Source organism: Castor canadensis, chromosome 3 (assembly GCF_047511655.1).
Source record: "Castor canadensis chromosome 3, mCasCan1.hap1v2, whole genome shotgun sequence".
Lineage (NCBI taxonomy): Eukaryota > Metazoa > Chordata > Mammalia > Rodentia > Castoridae > Castor > Castor canadensis.
Genome location: NC_133388.1, coordinates 190,948,979 through 190,969,077, shown reverse-complemented (window position 1 = coordinate 190,969,077; position 20,099 = coordinate 190,948,979). Strand labels below are relative to the sequence as shown.

The following is a 20,099-nucleotide window of genomic DNA, read 5'->3' as shown; positions in this document are numbered from 1 at the left end:
TGGAACTGGAGAACATCATCTTAAGTGAAGTTAGCCAGGCTCAGAAGGCCCAAAGTGGCATGTTCTCCCTCATATGCAGAATATGGACCTAATACAAATGCAGAATATTATGAACCACTGGTCACACTAAGGGGAGGTCATGCACAGGAGGAGTGGGGTAAAAGAAGGAAACTAAGAACTCGAATATGGTTGATATACTCTCTATACAAGAACGAATATAGAAATCTTAAACTGGCAGAAACCACCATAAGAAAGGGACTAAGGTAGATTAAAGAAAATTAGAGGAGATAAGCCAACTGGGGTATAATACATATACACATGAAAAACACAAGGAAACTCCCTGTGTTGCTACAGTTATCTCAAATAAGCAAAAATGTGACGTTTTTCCTTTTCTCTTTTTTCTTCTACAAAATTGGAGAACTGATGGTGGAACAGGTCCTGCTGGGAAGCAGAGAGTAGGAAGAGGTAGATTGCAGGGAAAGGGGGTAAGAGGGTGAATACAATGCAAAAAAATGTGTACACATGTAAGTAAATGCAAAAATGATACTTATTGAAGCTATTCCAGGAATCTGGGAAAGGGAGATAAAGGAGAATGGTGGAGGGGTGAATTCAAGCAGATATATTTGATACATTGTAAGAACCTTTGTAAATGCCACAATGTACCCCCACCCAGCACAATAATAAAGGAAAAAAAAAAGAATTTCAAAAATTCTATGTCACAGAATTTCAATGGAGATAAAATGAAATTTTCATGAAAGCACAATATAAGCTATAAAACATTACAAGAATTCTGAATTTCAAAAAATTAAGCTAACATAATATTCATTAAAGTCATAATTTTAAATGATGGTTACTTCAATAGTTTATGTATACGTATATATGTATGTATATACATATATACACACAGAGGATATGTATAATATATATCTTCTCTGAAAATAGTAAACATATGAGTTATGTACATTGTTAACTCTGGGATTGTATCTTTATTTGTTTTTTACTTTGGTGGCACTGGGGTTTGAACTCTGGGCTCTCACACTTGCTAGCAAGGCATTCTACCACTTGAGTCACAGACCCAGCTCTTTTTCACTTTATTTTCCAGACAGGGTCTAGTAGTTTTTGCCTGGGGAAGCCCTTCAACCCTGATCCTCCTGCCTCCCTACATGCCTCTGAAGAGCTGGAATTACAAGCATGTGCTACCATGCCCAGCTCTTGGCATTATATGTTAAAAGTTATTTCCTCTTTTTGAGTTATTTGTTTTGGGCTTTTTGTGGTTCTTTCTTTGTAGAGGAAATGGACCAGTCAATTTTAACTTCCATGAATCATGGTGATTAGTGCCTATCCAGTCTCTAACTGCTCACAGCCAGCTGTTTAAGCTGTTTACATTCAGAAGAATCATGGTGGACTCTTCTCCCTATCTCAGGATCATAAATGTGCATTTCCATAATATTTTTAAAGGTAATATCAGTACATTTAAGTTAACCTCAGTATAAAGTGCCATAATTATTTTCTACATTTAAGTACGTTATCTCATGCAATTAAAGTGCTAAATGACAAAAACTCAATTAAGAGAAGTAATTGACAAGTAGATAATTCACAAATTTCCCCAGGTAAGATTGGAATCATCATATACTTAAAAAATTTCTTGCTTTGAAAGTGTCCTCAGGAGAAAAAAAAACTCAATTAGAATCGTTCTGTTTGAACAGAGGGTAGGGAGAAGTGATCTCTGAAATGTTCCTTTTAACATTAGGACTTCCTGCAGCACAGTTTCAAAACCACTTCTGTGTAAGAGAAGAAGCAAATGAAGGTGATAGTGTGAAAGAAAGGCTACGGAAAGATAGTGAGTGAGGGAGTCCAGTCTGGTCTCAGGATAAAAAAAAGAAAAGTTGCATTTTAAAATGTTTCAAGAGATTTAATGTTTGCTGACATTTGAAGGGAAAGAGGAGAGGGAAAGGACAGTAAAAACTGGCTGTTGCATTTGGAGCAGAAGGAGGCCCTTCTCATGGGACCTAGTCATGTCAACTTAGTTATGGCTACCTTTAACTCAAGCCATGCAACATCCAAAGGATTTGTCTAGAGCTGCTTTGGTTCATTATCATAAGTATTATCAGGCTGGAGGTGTGGCTCAAGTTGTAGAACACCTGTTTAGCAAGTGTGAAGCTCTAAGTTCAAACCCCAGTGCCACCAATAAAGAAAATCTATCATAAGTATTATGCAGGCAATTTATTTATAAACACTCAAGGGAAAATGACTCTATTCTTCCTCTGTTATGACCATTTTGATCCTCATCCTCAGGTGGATATTCCTCGTGATCTGGCTCTCCACAACAAGGATGTCCTACTTATTACATAAACCAAGCATCTGCATTTTGACAACACGATGACAATGGACCCTGAAGATGGCTTTAGCAGTGGTTTTATAAATGGGGTTGGGTGGGCTAGATATACATGGAGATCAGTCCCTAAGTCCTCAGTGTCTAGGACTGTGAAAGGTGTTAAAATGAGGGGTACATGTTATCATTTGGGGTCTAAAAATGAGAGAAGGTATTTTCTACATGTGGCTCAGAGAAGGAAATTTTCATGGAGAATGTGACATCTGCGTTAGGAATGTAAAAAAGTCAATAAATAAGTAAATAAAAAGACAAACAGTTGTTACTTTGTTATGAGGAGAAAACACTGCAGGTGAAGCCATGAGGCAAGCCATCTAGAAAGGCATAGAGGGTCTGGTGGCACCACAGTGCACTTAGTCCTCTGTCATTTTTCCCTAGAAAAGCTCAGATCCCCTGGGAATGTGAAAGCTGAAGAGACTCAGCTGATCTCAGCTTCAGGGGGCACATGCTCCCTGGAGTACCGTCTTCTACTGCTGATGCAATTTGACTTTTTTTTGTCACTATTAATAATTTATTATTTCTAAAAATTAGCACCAAGCAAATGGAAATTTAAAAGTTAAAGTCTAACAAAATAATTATAATAAAATGGCCTACAAGTAAACCTAATAAAAGATGCATCAGTATACCTTCAGAAGAGGCTGAAAACATTTATTGAGAAAATTAAAAAGATCTAAATAAACGCAGGATAATATTACACTAAGGATTGTAAAAGTCTACATTATAAAATTGTCCTTATGTTGCAATGTGATTTTGCAACTCAGCAGATCTTACTGGCTCTTCTTTCTGTGATATGTAGTCTTCGGCCTGGTGTTCCATATACTGAACTATATGAATGCTTTGGGCTGTTCATGGTAGGTTAATCCATGCAGACTCCCTGAATTCTGAGCGAGTTTCAGAGCCAAGCTTTGCCACCTTTCATTTTAAAACAAACAGTTCATTCTCCAGAGATAAAACAAAGGTAAGAGCCTGGCAGAAACTATTTAACTCCTGACTCCTGGATGCCTCCTTTTCTCTCAACTGGAAATCTGACCCACACATGCTGTTTCAGCTCCACACAGGTCTCTAAACTAACCCCAGTGCCAGAGGCAGACTGCAGTTAGGATGCTGGTTCTCAACTCCAATACCTGCTTCCATTCATCTTTGTGCCTTCAAGTCTGGTTCTGTCCTTCTTATCCCCAGGGGATACATTCCAAGACATCCAGTGGATACCTGAAACTGTGGATTCTATGGAGCCTTAAATTTTAATGCCTGTTTCATCTTAACCAAGAATTATCACATATTGTCATTATAACTTTTGAACATTGAGGTGCAAGAGCACAATTTTCATGAATTTTTTCTTTATTCATAATTTCCAGATAGATGATTCGTTCTTAATATAGTTCTGAGCAAACTCAGCATATAATATTTTCCCTTATTGAGTCAAAAACTTTTCCTTTTTTCTTAAAATAAAGCATTTTACAACTTCTCTTTGGCATATCTGAATTCCCAACATCTCTTATTCTTGGAATTTGGAGCCACTATTAGGTAAAATAAAGGTTACTGAACATAGTCCTGGCATACCACAACAGTTGATAACCCTTAAAGATAGACATTAAGTGACTAATGGGCAGGTAGTACACACAATGGGGATACACTTGCAAAGGGATGATTCCTCTAGGCAGAATGAAGTGAGATAGCATGAGATTTCACCGCATTACTCAGAATGGCACACAAATTTAAAACTTATGGACTATTTACATGTGGAATTTTCTATTTAATATATTTGGACTGCAGTTGACCCTGGGTAACTTTCTGCAGGAGACAGAAGTAGAACCTTGGGTAAGGGGGGGAGGGGATGGCAGTTGTATCTTGGTGTAAGTCTTGCTGTTGTATCCTCAGTTCCTATGTGAGTGATCAGGTCAGACCGGCTCTCACTGCTGGATGCCTATAATCCTACTCCTGGAGCTGTGACCAGTGCTGAGCTAGTCTCAGCTCATGAGTTCCCCTGCCTATTGGTAGATCACTTGACACAAGTCTAACTCTCTTCAGAAGGCAGAGCTGTCATGACTCCTACCATTCCCTCAGCACATTCTCCAGAGAGAAGCACTTCACAGGTCAGCTGAACTTCCATTCTCACAGTAGCTCCTCTGCTCTCGCCAGAGCACAGGAGACTTTTCTCTAGTCTTCACTGTGAGAACCCAGTAGAGCTCCAGTTACTAAAATTCATGAAAGTGTATGGCTTGCTAAGTCTTATTTTAGGTTTATGGAGAAATTGAGCAGAAAGTAGATAGTTCTCATATGCCCCTGTCCTGTAACAGGTACAAATTTTTGGACTATTAACTTCCCCTACCAGACTGGTACAACTGTTACTCACAGTCTATATTTTATGTTAGAATTCACTCTTGGTGTTGTGAATTCACTATGGGCTTTGACAAATATCACTGACATACATCCACCATTATAGTATCTTCCAGAATGAGTTCACTGCCTTAGATGTCTGCTCTACTCAACTTGTTTATTTTACTTTCCTCTATAACCCCTAGAAACCACTGATCCTTTTATTGTCTCCATAGTTTTGTCTTTTTCAGAAAGTCATATAGCTGACTGTCATATATACAGTATGTAGCCTTTGTACATTGGTATTGTCATTTATTAATGTGTATTGACGGTTCTGCTGTTTCAGTTCATGTCATGACAGATTATTTCCTTTTGACACTGAACGTATTCCATTATCTGAATATACCATAATTCATTTGTGTGTTCATATATTGAAGGGTATCTTGGTTGTTTGCTCAAGATTTTCCAATTAGAAGAAGAACAGGTTTTTGTGCAGACATGTTTTCAGTTCCTTTGAATAAATACCAGGAAGCATGGTAGCTGTACCATATAGTAAGAGTGAAATTCGGTTTTCAAACATTGACAAACTGTCTTCCAAGTTACTGCACCATTTGCATTTGAACCAGTAGTGGATGACAATTCTTGTTGTTCCACATTCTCACTAGCACTTGATGTTGTCAGTATTCTGCATTTGGCCATTATAATAGTTGTATAGTGATATCTCAATGTTGTAGTGCCCATTTCAAGATGTAGTATGGAACAGATGTTTATTTGCCATCCATTTATCTTCTTTGGAGAGGTGTCTGTTCATGTATTTTGCACATTTTTAACTGGATTGTTGTTTTTACTGTTGAGGTTTAAGATTTTTTTCTATGTTTTAGACATTCCTTTATCAGATACATCTATCACAAATATTTTCTTCCAGTCTATGGATTATCTACTTGCTATCTTATCATTAAATGATTTTTTAGCTCTTAGATGGTCCACACTGAGACCCCAATAATTCCTCGATTATAGATAAGGTTTTTCTAGTTGAATCACAAGGCATTTTCTGTTCCTGGGGTTTTGCTGGAGTGAATTGTGATTCTTTGTATTACCTCTCTGTTTCTTTAGATTTGGGGTCACTGGTTTGCTCTATAACCTTAGTTCTCTGGTACGCTTAAGAATTGTTGATTTTTCCATTCATTTAGCTTTTCCTTATTATATGAATATAAGAGATTATTTCCAGATCCTTGCATGCTGTACTAGAAATCAAAATCCTGTATGATCTCATTTGTTTATAACTTCAATAGCATTTCTATTTGAAGAAGACTCATTGCATTATTCCATATTTATAAATTTGAAGCTGAGTTGAAATAGGATACCCACTGTTAAGAACATTGTTGCCCGAGATAGGATGAAAATTCATGTTTCTGACTCAACATTCAGGGTACTTTACACTAAAATATGCAGCCTGTCATCTACTTGTTGTTAATATTGTGCAAGTCATCTGAGTTCCCCAGATGTTAGTTTGTACATCTGTCAATTATTTAAAACTTTTAACAAACTCTACAATTTTATATTACTCCTCGTTTTTATACTTTCCTGATCTGTCTCTTAATGTAAAGGATGGCTTGTTAAAATGAAATTCAGCAGTGTTTTCCTATAATCTGTAGCTTTAATAGCAAGATTGTGCACCATATAAATGGAAGTCACTGTCTCATGGACATGGAGGGGAAAGAGTAGGGGGCAATGAGGTGGGAGGGGGTATGGAGCCCATTAGCCAAACTCAGCCCACATCTTAAATGGCCGTGAATCATAGCACAGTTTGGTTGCACTACCTTTTTCTGTTTCTTTATAATCATTAACCTTGTGAACAGAAGCCTTCTTATTTTAATCTTCAAGGTTGCAGTAAGTCTCCCCATCTGTAACTGCTTGGTTCCCAGATGGAAGCCAACAGAAGTTCTCTGTACTGTCAGCCAAGCAACATGATGCCTTTGACAGATCTTTTGCTAAAAACAGAACTTGTAGTTTCCAAGGAGCAGTGGAAGGGACACTAGATGTAAAATACTAACTCCAGAAGGAAGTGAAGCTCACACTTACATGGTGTCATGGTGTGGATACCAGATGCAGATCTGGAGACAGGCAAAGTTGGAAGTTCCAGAAAACTAGTGGTAGAAGGCAAAGATCAGAATTTGAAGTAAGAAAGTCTATGTTCAAATCCTGATTCTGTTTTCTGTAAGCTATGTGGACTCTTGGCAGCTTGCTTATCCCTGAAGTTCAACTCTCTCATCTGTAAAATGGGCATAGTAATACCCAAGTCACAGGTCATTGTCAATATTTCAAAATAGGCAATATTTTTAAATAAGTCCTTTCAATACCTAGCATCTTCCCTTCCTCCCTCCCTTTTTCCCTCCTCCCTCCTTCCTTTCTTTCCTTCCTTCTTTCCTTCCTCCACTCCCTCCTTTATTCTTATCTCTTTCTTTGTTAGACTATTTCCTTCTTCATGGTGATCCTTTCAGAGCAAAAGCAAGGTTAGAATAGACTAAGAAATGTCTTGGGGAGATGCCTCCTTGATTAGAACTACATTTCATGATCAAAGGTGAGAAGGAAAATTAAGCAGTATTTGTGGTGGCTCTTGATGGTGCTCTCAATCTCAGGATTATTGACTACACAGAAGGTCAAGAAAAGTGGGTCCCATTTGGGAAAGTCTGAACAGTTTGGTCAATTTCTTCATCCATTAAAAGGGATTAATTATATGTGTGGATTCCTGGGAATCAAGACAATTAGTGAACATGATGTATTTTGTTCTGTTAGAAAAACTGGAGCATGCTACACACAAACCGTGTTTTATAACTAACATCTATTGGGTGGCGAGCCTTTGCCCTAGAGTAAGGGAATGTCAAGTTAGGAAAGCCATTTAACCAAATAAAGCTCTTTCTTTTACAGAAGTGGAATTGAGGCTCAAAAATTCAAACTCCAATGACTTTTATTGTATTAGCACCCAGAACTTTCATACACCTTAACTTTTCTATAAGAAAATAACCAGATACCCAAAAAATTAAGTGCCAGAACTTACCTAGAAATCTAATCATTAATTTATTCCAAAAGCTCAGAATCTTGGTTTTTTTCCAATACTACTCTGATTTAATGTGTTTCTGTTATCTTAAAAAAATGACGGTTTAAATATATGACTAATGTATATTTTTCATTTTATCTCTGTTTTAGAACATATTTTTCCAAGGAAACATAGCACTAGGATAGAGGATAGTAACATTCTTTAATATCACTCAATATGCAGTTGTTTCAAATTTTGTAATAACTATATACACATGCATATATATATGAGCAATTATGAAGTGGGGGCATAGCTCAATGGTACAGCACATGCTTAGCACACAAAAAACCCTGTGTTCAATCTCTAGCATAAATAAATAAATATAAATTATTGTATAATAACTTATTTATATCAATATGTAAATATTGATATATTTCAATCTCTTAAGTCTTACAGGCTTACTACACTCCATTGCCCACCTTGACAAGCTATTACTGAAGGCACTAGATCATAAATCCTCTCAAGGTTCTCCTAGTTGGATTTTGCTAGTGAATTCCCAGGATGATCACTAAGTTGTCTGTTGTCATGTGTATTTTCTGTGAATTGTAGTTGTATCTGAAGACTTGATCAGATTCCAGCTTCATGGTTTTGGCAAGATTGCTTCACAAGGGACATTGTATTCTGCTATCAGTGGATACATACTGTCTGGTGCCCTCTGTTACGATATTAGCAACCACCAATATTCAGTGCCTAGATTCATTACAGTTTTGAAAAATGATAACATTCTATTTTATCATTTATTCTTCATATATTAGCTGAGATAATTTCACAGAGAAAAACTTCCTCTCATCAACTAATTCGATAACTCAATAATACCGTCATAGAGAAAAGGAGGCGTAAATGCTTGATTCTTTTCCTTCATGATTTTCAAATAATGAATTGTTTTTTGACATCTATCAACATGTAGTCAATTAAGGTTTTTATTTTGTGTTATTATAAATTAAAGTATTTAAACATACTGAATGTCTTTCTACTGGCATTCCATAACTGTTTGTCAACTTGCCTTGTCTTTAGTCAGAGAGTCACTGAAAGCTGGGTCCTGTGTCCTTTAGACACTTGTTATCCTGGTAATCAGATGTTTTTGTTCTTTCATTCGAAAGATGTTCAAGGCTTGTCTTAAATACTTCCAATGACCTCCCTCTCCTTTCAGTAAGAAATGGCTTTTGGAGACTACAAACTGGGTATGAAGGATGCTCACTACCACTGGGTCAGTGACTGAGAAGACTCAGCAAGGGAAAAATTGTTAAAAAAAAAACAACCCACAATATAAATACATGCCAATGGTTTTGATTCATATTACGGACTTCAGAATTTTTGCCTAACCTTCTTAACATATTAGTATACCTTTCTTACAGGCTGAGACTCCTTAGTTTCAGTAACATCAGAAAAAGAGTATTGGGATATGACATACTTCTTCATTTTCTTCACCCCACAATATTCAGGGGTGTTTTAGAGGAATGATAGAGACATGCCACTATTTCCGGCTCCTTATCTGGATGTCAATCCATAGTAATTTATTATGTAGACTATTTTATTTGCTCTCTCCTCCTCTTAAATGTTGTGTTACATAACAAAAATTGGATTTCTTTTACTAGTTTCTTTAATGTTAGTATTCTTTGGGGGGCTAGTACTGGAATTTGAACATAGGGCCTCAAGCTTGCTATGTAGGCACTCTGCCACTTGAGCCACATCCATGAAAGAGGGTTACTTTCATACCAATACCTTTATAATAAACTTTGCTGTATACCCACTGCCCCCAAAAGGGGAGTGTGCAGAAGAAAGGTTAATTAATTAATTCATATGGAAACATTGTCTCTGGCAGGGAGAATTTGATTTAAGACACTACTGCTCATTGGGAGAAAAACACAGCTTCTCTGACCTGACAGCTCCCTTCCTTTATCAGAAGGACACCTCAAAAGGTTATGTTTCAGATTTTGGCAAATATTGTCAAAGAATGAAAAATTTTAGTGTATGTTGGGATTCATATATTTTATCATGCAAACCTACAACACTTTCTATAATTCCATGGAATTTAAAAGTATATACACATATATACTAGTGCACATAGATATGTATCACATTTGTATGCATGCATGCATATATATGTATACATCTGCATATATGTATATGAAGAAAGAAGTATTTCATTATATTGATAGACCTGAGTTTGAACCAAAACTATTTTCTGAAAAAAAATAGTTTTTCATAAAATTGCCTGAAATCTATTTATTTATTTACTTACATTTTTTGAGGTCTGATCATTTATTTGTTACTCTTAAAGATTCTTATTTTTGACTGGACTCAGACTTAGAAGTAGGAGCTCTCAGAGATGACAGCCTTCTCTTCCCAATCTATTCCTGGCGTTTTGCTTTGGCTTCCTTCATCCTCTTAGCCGAAAGTTCAGCACATTCTGCAGCCTCTTCCTGAGTTTTCTTAGCACATTGTTCCTTCCGAGCAATACTCCAGCATCATATGTGTGCAGGACACGTGGAGTAGCAGGGTGCTGAATCTTCGGTGCTTCGGTCCTGGGCTCCTTACAGTCTTTGCTCAATGTATCTCCCGATACATTGACAGACATCATCTTTAGAGACTGCGAAGTTCGCAGATTCTGCCAGTCTTTTGGGGCTAGAGGAGGAGGCACAGTAGTATCTGTCAGTCCAGAATATCCTTCTCTCTCTCTCGCTCTCTCTCTCTCTCTCTTTTTTTTTTTTTAGCAATAACCAAGTTGAGAATACTTAGATTGACATCCACAATGCAACCCTAGAGAGAGTTGAGCTTTCTCTCGCCGGTTCTCCTTGGTCTGGAACAGGAATGCCCCTTCCTCAGTAGGAGGCAAGCTTGGCCATGCGTCAAGACACCCTGCTTCATGGGAAAACCTTGTTTGTCCTTCCCACCACTGACTGGAACCACATAGTGCTTCCTTTCTTCACCCAGAGCGTCCACAGCTACTTCGGTAGCCATCTGCTTCGCGTAGAAAGTACGAAGTGTGCCCTCATCGTCCACTTCAGTGAGCTTCTGACAATGAGACAGGGTCTCACTATGTAAAGCATGCTGACCTCGAACTCCCAATCCTTCTCACTCAGCCTCTGAAATCTTTTTAAAAGATACATCTTAAGGATAATGAATTTACAATTGTGAGTGGCTAAAAATTGACTCTTCTGGAGACCATTACAATTTCAATTGAGAAAATGCCTTTTTGCTCTAGATAAAATGATACTCAAGTAAGCTCAGAGTAAACGCTGCTACATGAATAATTTTCCTTATTCCATTTTATATTGAAATTTGCACAAGCATTGAATTATTTTTATGTACACAGCCATTTTGCCTCCATACAGTACTTTTCTTTTATATGAAGATAAAACGTGTCAAATAACTTGTTTGGATCTTGATTCTATTTGAATGTTTTGCTAAATTAGGAGCTGCAAGATGAGAGATTTATTTTTACTCTCATTCTACAATGCCAGTTTATTCTATTAAAAATAGGGGTTACATCAAAAAATTTCCCTCCAAACTGAGTAATTCTAACATTTCAAAGTGAAATGTGGCTTACCCTTTGAGCTCTTATCATTTAATTTTTTCAGTTCTTTCCTTGCTTTCGTAAAGATCCATTTTCACTTCTTCCTATTTGCAAGCTTTGTTTTTGGTAATTGCAACTTGCTTTCAAGCTTCAAATGCTTCAGGGCTTTGAGCAATGTGATACTGCAATTTAGAGGGCTTGTATATTATAATAGTTCTAAAGTATTCCAAGATACTTAGGTTTATTTAGAAAGTAGTTCTTCAAATTTTCATAGGTGCTTAAATTAGATCAATTTTAAGCAGCAGTAAGGGAAATTGTGTGTGGGTATATGTGCATCTTAAATGTTGATAATTCTACCTGTGTCTGAATAACATTTTAGTTATGTAGTTCTAAAACCAATTCCAAATGTATTTCTGCCTCATAGATGTTTTCATTAATTTATGAACATTATTTGTACCACATAACTGTGTTTCACTAGATAGCTAGACAGACCGACAGTAACAAAAATAACTTTCCTCGTCAGAATTGAATTTTCAGCAAATTTATAATAGTATTTAACAACACTACCTTCTTCATCTTTGAAGAAATAATCTTCTAAACCTTTCCTTTGATTTCATGTTTGAACGAAGTAACGAATTGTTACTGGAATTAACTGGCTTTCTATATGAATAATGTCATTATGCCAGTGTTTGCAAAGTTCTTCTCATGGTGAAGGTAGCATGTCAGTAACCATTTTCTCCCTTTTTGTACAATCATGAGAAAATGTAGACTCAAATATGAAGGAGATTCATTTGGCCTAAATGAAGAATCATGCCTCACAGATTAAAGGAAAGTTCCTCGGCTCATGTGTGGAATCCCCACTGCCACGCATAGTCTTCTGAAAGTTATCACTGACTTTTGCAGAGAGCACTGAAGCTTCTCCAGAGACCTGTACTCTCTGTATTTCACATGGCCAGTGATTTCATTATTAGCCTTGTGGTGGGTGGTAAATGTTGACAAACATTTTAGTGTAAGGGACATGTTTACTACCAAGCATCTGTGGGAAAAAAATAAGATTAAGCTTAAATTTCCTTAAATGTCACTTCCAGTTTGGAGGATAACTTCTGGGATCAAAAGCTGATTATAAAATACATTCAAAAGTTTGTCAAACATAAGAAAAGCTTTGGCCACTGTAGAGATTGAGCACAATGACTCACAATCTTTGTGAATGAAACTATGCCTTGTTTATAAACAATTAATTGTTGATAAAAATAAGAGCCCCATTTTTTTTTTTTGGCAGTACTGGGGTTTGAACTCAGAGCCTCATGCTTGCAAGGCCAACATTCTACCACTAGAGCCACTCCGCCAGTCTAAGACCACCATTCTTGTCATGTGAGGTTAATCGATATTTCTTTCTCTAACAGATGACAAGTAGGGAGTAATGGACAGAAATACCTTGCTTTGTCCATGGACCTCCACATTTATCCCTCTATTCAAATCCATTCAGTAATACTTCCAACAAACATGAATTTTTTTCTAAAGAGAGTAAACATCTTTTAATTAAGACCATGGGCTGTCATCATTTTAGCTTCAATGTCTGTTATGGAGTAAGAGACTAAAAACAAAAAAGTAAAGAGTTCGTAGGGAAATGCATTTGACACACAGCATGGCATTATAAATGCAGAGATGAATAAAACTAATTCTCTCTCTCAAGAATTTGTTGCAGAGACAGTAAGTAAGCAGCTGCCCATAGTTCAGTGGGTTGGGCGTTGGAGGTGGTGGTGGGTGGTGGACACCGTGCTCTGGTTGCACAGAGAAGGAAGTCTTCACATCTGTATGGGACTGACAAAGTTCCCACAAAGGTAAAGATGGAAGGGGGATCCCAAAGCAATGCTATTCACATGGAAGACATGTAATTGGTATCTGTTGATTAAATAAATGAAGGATGCGTATAAATTTTCTGGGAGAAGAAATGCAGACTAAAATGGCACTGCAGATAAAATAGACTAGAAGTTGCAAAGGTTGAGAGGCACAAAAGTGCCTGGCAGACTGGAGGAAGGCATGGCAGTGAAGGCAACCCACTGTCTATTAAATCTAAAGGAGAGCCTCTGTGCCCCACCTGTAGCTTCAGGTGCTGTTGACCATCCCCCTACTGCAGCACTTTCACCCCTTTTGCCTTTCAACACTGCCTGTCCTCTGTGTTTCACCCCAATTGCTTTGGTAACCATGGCTCTCTCTTCTCTGATGGACCCTCTTTCTCTCCTCTTGTAGGCTCAGAGAACTGAAATAATCTGTACAAGGTCACACAGCCAGTAGGGAGTGGACCAGGCATTGAAAGGTTACTCTGTGAACTCAAGATGCAATTGGAGACCATTTTCTCCAGTGCAGGTGGTAGCCTGTGGTAGGAAAAGAGAGATGGCATCACATAAAAGCATTCTGGCTGCTCTGGGGATGGGGACACCCTGTCATGGACTGCAGGAATACCCTGCTTTCCAAGTGGCTCCGAGGCTATTTCCAAAAGAAATAGCTAAGATAAAACACCATTGAAATTCACAGCAGGCAGACTGTCAACTGTTTTCTTTGGCACTTCAGGAGCTTCACATTCTCCACTTAGCTTCTAATCCATTATTAAAAGCAAACAAGTGTGTTGACGTTGGGCGTGCACTTTTTCAAGCAGCAAGTGAATCTTGGTTAACCATTCCTCCACACCATTGCTCAGGCAGCCACATGGGCACCAGGAAGAAATTGCTTCTTTTTCTTATAAAAGTCCTGTTTGTTCACTTGCCGCTGCCCTCTACCCCTTCCCTCTAAGCAGCCAATGCTCCAGTGCTCAGCAGCAGTTCTGAGAAGGGAAGGTGAGTGAGGGTAGCTTGTGCTCTTCTAGTCTGTGATCAGCCAAGGGCTGCCTCATCTAAAAGACCATGCAAGAGGATGATTTCTGATAGGTGTTGCAAAGACCAACCTAAGCAGAAAGGATGTAATTTTTTGGCCCACCTGAAGTCACTAAGTGAACCATGCTGAGATAGGTCTTTGAACTTGAGCCTGTATCTTTGTTTCCTAAGCCATACCTCAACAGAATGTGCGTCTGAGAATAACACTGTCAGAATCATTTGCCTTCATCAGAAGAGGCTTACCTTGGTTTCTGCTCTAACAATTGGCTCAGTGGATCTCTCCCTGTGCTGAAAGGTACTGTTCTCAAGATCAGAGGGCAATGCCACCTATCATCCATATAGTCCTTACTCAGAGGATAGAAACTGAATGAATATTTTTAAGTGAATTATTAAATGAGATCTTGAAAGTTGATATAATTAAGACAATTAGGATGCCAGAAGTAGCATATGTAGTCTAGTCTTTGTGTCAGATGTGAATACACCCCCATGGAAAAGCTGCCTTAGTCTAGAGTAAGGTGCATAGGCATTGGAGTCAGGATTTTCTTCCTTCAGCTCCAGCTCTTCCCTCTCTGCTGCTCTGACTTTCCATAAATTGTCTGTCTTCCTCTTTCCTAAAATGTACACTTGATGCAATGATCACTTTGTCATCTCTGGCACATACTGGTTATTCCATCCAAACAATTCCCTTCTGCAAGGCATAATGGTAGGCTCCCCTTTGGTTGACAGTCACAACCATCATCCCTTCTGCAGATGCAGCCAGAAAGTTCAGGGCTGAAATCCACCTTCCACTGGTCTCTGTTTCTTTTGCTACTTTATTACTTGGAGTGTTCATTTTCATCTCATTGGAATAAATTTCTTGTAGCTGATATTCTTGTAGCTTATATTTGCTATAAACAGCTTCCTACAGATTTTGAGAGTAGGTATTGTGTGAAATAATGAGTATAGATTTAAGTGCCCATGATTATTAGTTAATCCCTATTTTAATGTCATAGAATCTAGCCAAAAGCCAAGGTATTGCCATCATTGCATCATTTCAGCAAAGGGAGGAGTTGACTGGGAATGGGGCATGTGGTAGTGCTCATTTCCCCCTTGCTATTAGCTGAGAGGCTGCAGGTCTGACAAAGCCCATAGCATGAACTAGAAGATATGACCCTTGCCTCTTGGTCTCAAACAGTGAGACCATATGTCCAACCACACTGGACTTGGTTGGATTTTCCCCGACATTTTGTCTGATCACCATGCTTATCACTGTTTATCATGGTGACTCCAGCTTGGCTTGGTTCTTTGTGTCTTCTGTCCTGCCCCATAGCAATGGGTTTCGACTTGGCCCTGAACTTTGGTTTTATTTGCAGAATTAGAATTAATAGTTGCTCTATGGTGTAGGAATGCAATGTTTTTGCACCCCACCCCATGATCTCATTACAGTGGAAATAAACAATAACCACCAATCTGTGGGGTCCAGACAGAAGGAAGGAGAAGGCAAATGGAGCAAAGAAATCCATCCAAACAAATCCCTTTTGTCAGGCAAATCATATGACTCAGTCACATAGTCCCCCAAATGTCCCATGGTATTTGGAGTCAATAGCAGCAAGTCCTGGTAGATCACACGATGTTACTGATGAGAGAAAGCCAAGGTACCCTGCAGAGAAAGATGGAAATGGGAAATTGGAAGATCTCTGTGACTGAGCCAAACAAAGACAATTTGGGTCATGAGGAAGGGGGGTGCGTTGAAATTTGAAAATTTGTGTTAGGTACAGAAAAGTGGGATAAAATAACTGAATCCCACAGACATATTGTTAATGATTGTGCACTGGAATTAGACTACTGAGCTCCTGTCTTTGGCCAGTCTTCAGGAAACAATACTCATGCGCTGTTACCTGGTAGGCAACACACCTGTGCTCTGCATGAAACCATAAAATAAAGAACCTTCAGGCCTATTTCAGTGGGTGAGCATGCAACCACAGAAACTGCCTTCTTTTTTCTCTTAGTAGAACTATTACTTACAAGCTTATATCTGTGTCCAAGGAATCTAAATTGGTAGCATTTTAGATAATTTTTCTTTTTGAGTAATACAGGCTGGCTATAAATCACTACACACAAAAAGGTAACTTCAAAATCTCTTCTATTAACAGATATCCCCCTCTAGAATTACTGGAATGAGTTAGAATTTTAATTAATGAAATTTTTTAACATACTGGAGGAATTCTTCAGTAATCAGATTTCTGACACTGCAGAGTACTTGTTTTCCTTAAATCTTTTCATAGCATAGCATCATTTCTCCTGAAGGTAAGAACTACACCAGCTGAAGATTCTGCCTTATTTAATTAAGAACTCTTGTCTCTTGTTTCAGTGAATCCACCTTGGATAAGAACAAGGTCAGGAATATGGCTGCCCTGCCCAGGAGAACAGTTGGTGTCCTCAGTACAGTGATCTGGGACCACTCTCAATTGATAAGTGACCTTGTGTCAGGCGATCTTGGCCATTCACTCAACTCTCTGCGTTTAGTTCTCACTCTAATAAAATAAAGATAATATCGTCTCTTTAGCAGTCCAAACAAGACTAAATGGGGTGGTATACATAAAATGGTTAATGTGATTCCTGGTTCACTGGAAATAACGGGTAGCTATTATTTTTAGATTGTTGACATTATTTGTGCATTTGGATAACAGTGATAAATTGCATGTGCTTGGAGGATGGTGTGCTAAGCCAATGCATCATGGTATGATGAAGACTAGAACAAGTTAGATTTTTCTTAATTTATGTCCTTTTCTTCCTAATCTAAGTAGGCACTTTTCACCTCCTACTACTCTTGCTCCTTTGGAACCATTTATGTCAGGTAAAATGGTGTTGTACTGATCACACAATATGAAACACTGTTTTCTCTGTTGAGGCCAGGGTGAAGGAAAGACAACCTATTATGCCTCAGGCTTTGTCCTGGTCCTGGTCACTTTCTATATAGACATATAGATAATGTCTATATGTCTTTGTCCATTTGGGCATGTGGTGTCAAAACCACCATGAACTGGGTGGCTTATAAACAACAGAAATTTATCTTCAGAGTCTGGTGGCCTGAAAGTCCAGTGTGAAGGGGTCACAGACAGATTCATTGCCTTTTGAGAATCTGCTTCCTGGCCTACAGATGGCACCTTCTTGCTGGGTCCTCATACAGTAGAATAAACAGAGAAGCTCTCTAGGGCCTCTTTAATATTGGCGCTAATCCAATTGTTGAAGGCTCCACCCTATTACCTCATCATCTTCCAATGGCCCTATGTTCAAACGCATTCACTTTGGGGTAGAATTCAGCACATGAATTTGTAAGGATGCAAGCATTGGGACATGGACCTTCTCACATCAATTTCTGTTTTTTCCAGGGCCTATTCTTATGTTCATTCAGACCAGTAATGCATTTGAGTGAAATTTACTATAGCATTTGTTTTCTTGTTTGTTTGTTTCTGTCTTAATTTTTTTAATGGGCAGCATCTATTCCCATTGGGCAGTGCCCATATCTTGTTAGTTGTTAAATAGTTTAACTACTTACACTGAGTAGGTAATCAATAAAGGTTGAGAATACAGATTGTCCTCAGAGGAGTCATGAAGGTAATGCTGTTGCTTCAATTTCCAGATAAGGAAACTGAGACTCAGAGACAAATTATGCAGTGTTCACATTCTTCCAGAGTGTGGGAGGGAGGCAAGATTTGAAATCTCTTTTGTCTGTTCCAAAGCTCAAATGCTTTTTGTATTTTGTGTTGCCAGCTTTGAATCTCTAATTTTTAAACAGTCTGGTATTGACTACTTGAGAATTTTATAACTCAATTCTTATTTTTAAACTCTACATCATACAGGAAAGAAAAGCCCATTGGATCTGTGCATAGAGAATAGTTCGTATCTTCTTATCTGCCAGTCAGACAGGAGCAAAATGTTCAAGGTGTGCTCTGGCAAGCCACACCCTGATTCTCTGAGTATAAGAAATTCATATTCAAAGGAAAAATCACAGAATCAGTAGTCAAGAGGGTTAACCTCACCTGCATTTAAAATTCTGTGCTTAAATATTTGCCTGCATACACAATGAAAAATACAAGTTTAACATGTATTTTTACATTGTCTATTTTGGATTGGTTACTTGTATCCCTCAAACTCATATGAGTTGAAGCCCAATCCTTGTGTGGCTGCATTTGGAGATGAACAAGTAATTGGATGTAATTAAATTTAAATTAAGTCCTAGGAGTCAGACCCTGTCCTATAAATTAGGTCCTTAGAAAGACGACCTCAAATTTCTCTCTCTCCCTCACCTCATCCTTCTTTCTCTCTCTTTCTCCCTCCCTTCCTACCCCCATCTACCTGTATGTAGCACTTAAAAGCAATTGAAGGCTTAGCAAGAAGGTAGCCATGTGTAAGTTAAGAGGCCCCTCACCAGAAACCGAAACTGTCACAAATGGCTGGCTGTGGGCTGTTCTGCTCTATCTGGAGAGAAATCGCAAACAGATAAGTGGCAGCATCTTTATTGTTGAAGGCCCTGAGTTCCAGAAACGCAAAAACTGGGCTTACAAATCTAGAGGTTTCTAGTTCCGTGCCTGGAGAACTGGAGGCTGATGGTTCCAAACTTTCAAAGCTGGAGGCTTACTGCTCTAGGTGCTCAAGACAGAGGCTCATCTCTGTGGGCTTGGAGAGTCAGCTCTCAGCTCCAGAGCTTTGGATGTTGGGAATTTCAATTCTTCATCTGTGGGAGCTCCCTTGAACTTGTTGTGACTGGGGTTTAACCCCTACTCATCTACCACAGGGAAGTCTTCAGTCCCTCTGATCTGTCTCAAAATCAGCCTTGCTGGCACTTGAATTTGACCCTCCAGCCTCCATTACTGCAGGAAATAGCTTGTTATTATTTAGGGAATGGTATTGTGTTATGGCAGCCTGAGCTTTCTAAAATATAGTCAAAACAGCTTTATTCCAAAAGAGGCCTGGTTGAGACAACACCAAGACAAGCTTGGTTGGTCTGTAACATAGATACTGACTTAGTTCATTTGGACTACTGTAACAAACAAAGCAGATTGGGTAGTTTATTGGATTTTTAAAATATTTTTAAAGTGTTGTCATTTCGTTGGGCTTTTTAGTAAAATTTGTTAATTGTATCTACTAATGGAGTTCACATGTGATATTTAGTACATTCATAGAGTGTGCACTGATCAAACCAGGGTCACTAGCATTTCTGTCACCTTATCACTTCCTTATGTCTGGGGTCTTCAAGCTCCTATCCTCTATATCTTCTTAAAATAGAGGATAGGTTATTGTGAACTCATCATCCCGCTGTGCTGCAGAACACCACAACTTACTCCGTCTAATTGTGTTTTGGTGCCTGTTTCCTATCCCCCAGCCCTTCCCAATATCTAGTAATCACTACTCTATACTCAGTGGTTTTTTTTAAGCTTCCACATACACAAGAGAATATGCAGTACTTGTCTTTATGAGTCTGGCTTATTTCACTTAACATGTTGTGTTGCAAATGACAGCATTTCATTCTTTATGACTGGGTAATACTATACCATATATGTGTGTATATATATATACACACACACGTATACATATCCATTGTTTTCTTCATCCATACGTTTAGTTGATGTGCCCAAAGGCTGATTCCATACCTTCGTTATTATGAATAGTTCCTTAAGAAACATGGGCATATAGGTGTATCTTTGGCATGTGAATTTTGCTTTCCCAGGATAGGTACCCCAAAGTGGATAATTGGATCATATAGATCCATTTGTAGTTTATGTTTTCTTTTTCAGTGCTGGGAATCAAACCCTGGACTTGTGCGTGCTAGGCAAGCACTCTAATACTGAACTATATCCCCAGTCTATTAATTTTAGTTTTTTAAGAACCCTCTGTATTCTTCTCCATAATGGCTATACTAATTTACAT

At 38.3% G+C, this 20,099-nt stretch overlaps 1 pseudogene; it reads right to left on the bottom strand.

Moving 5' to 3' along the window:
- Positions 1-13,725, bottom strand: part of LOC109674590 (small ribosomal subunit protein eS6-like) — a 29,855-nt pseudogene extending 16,130 nt beyond the window's left edge.
- Between the last annotated feature and the right edge of the window lie 6,374 nt (positions 13,726-20,099).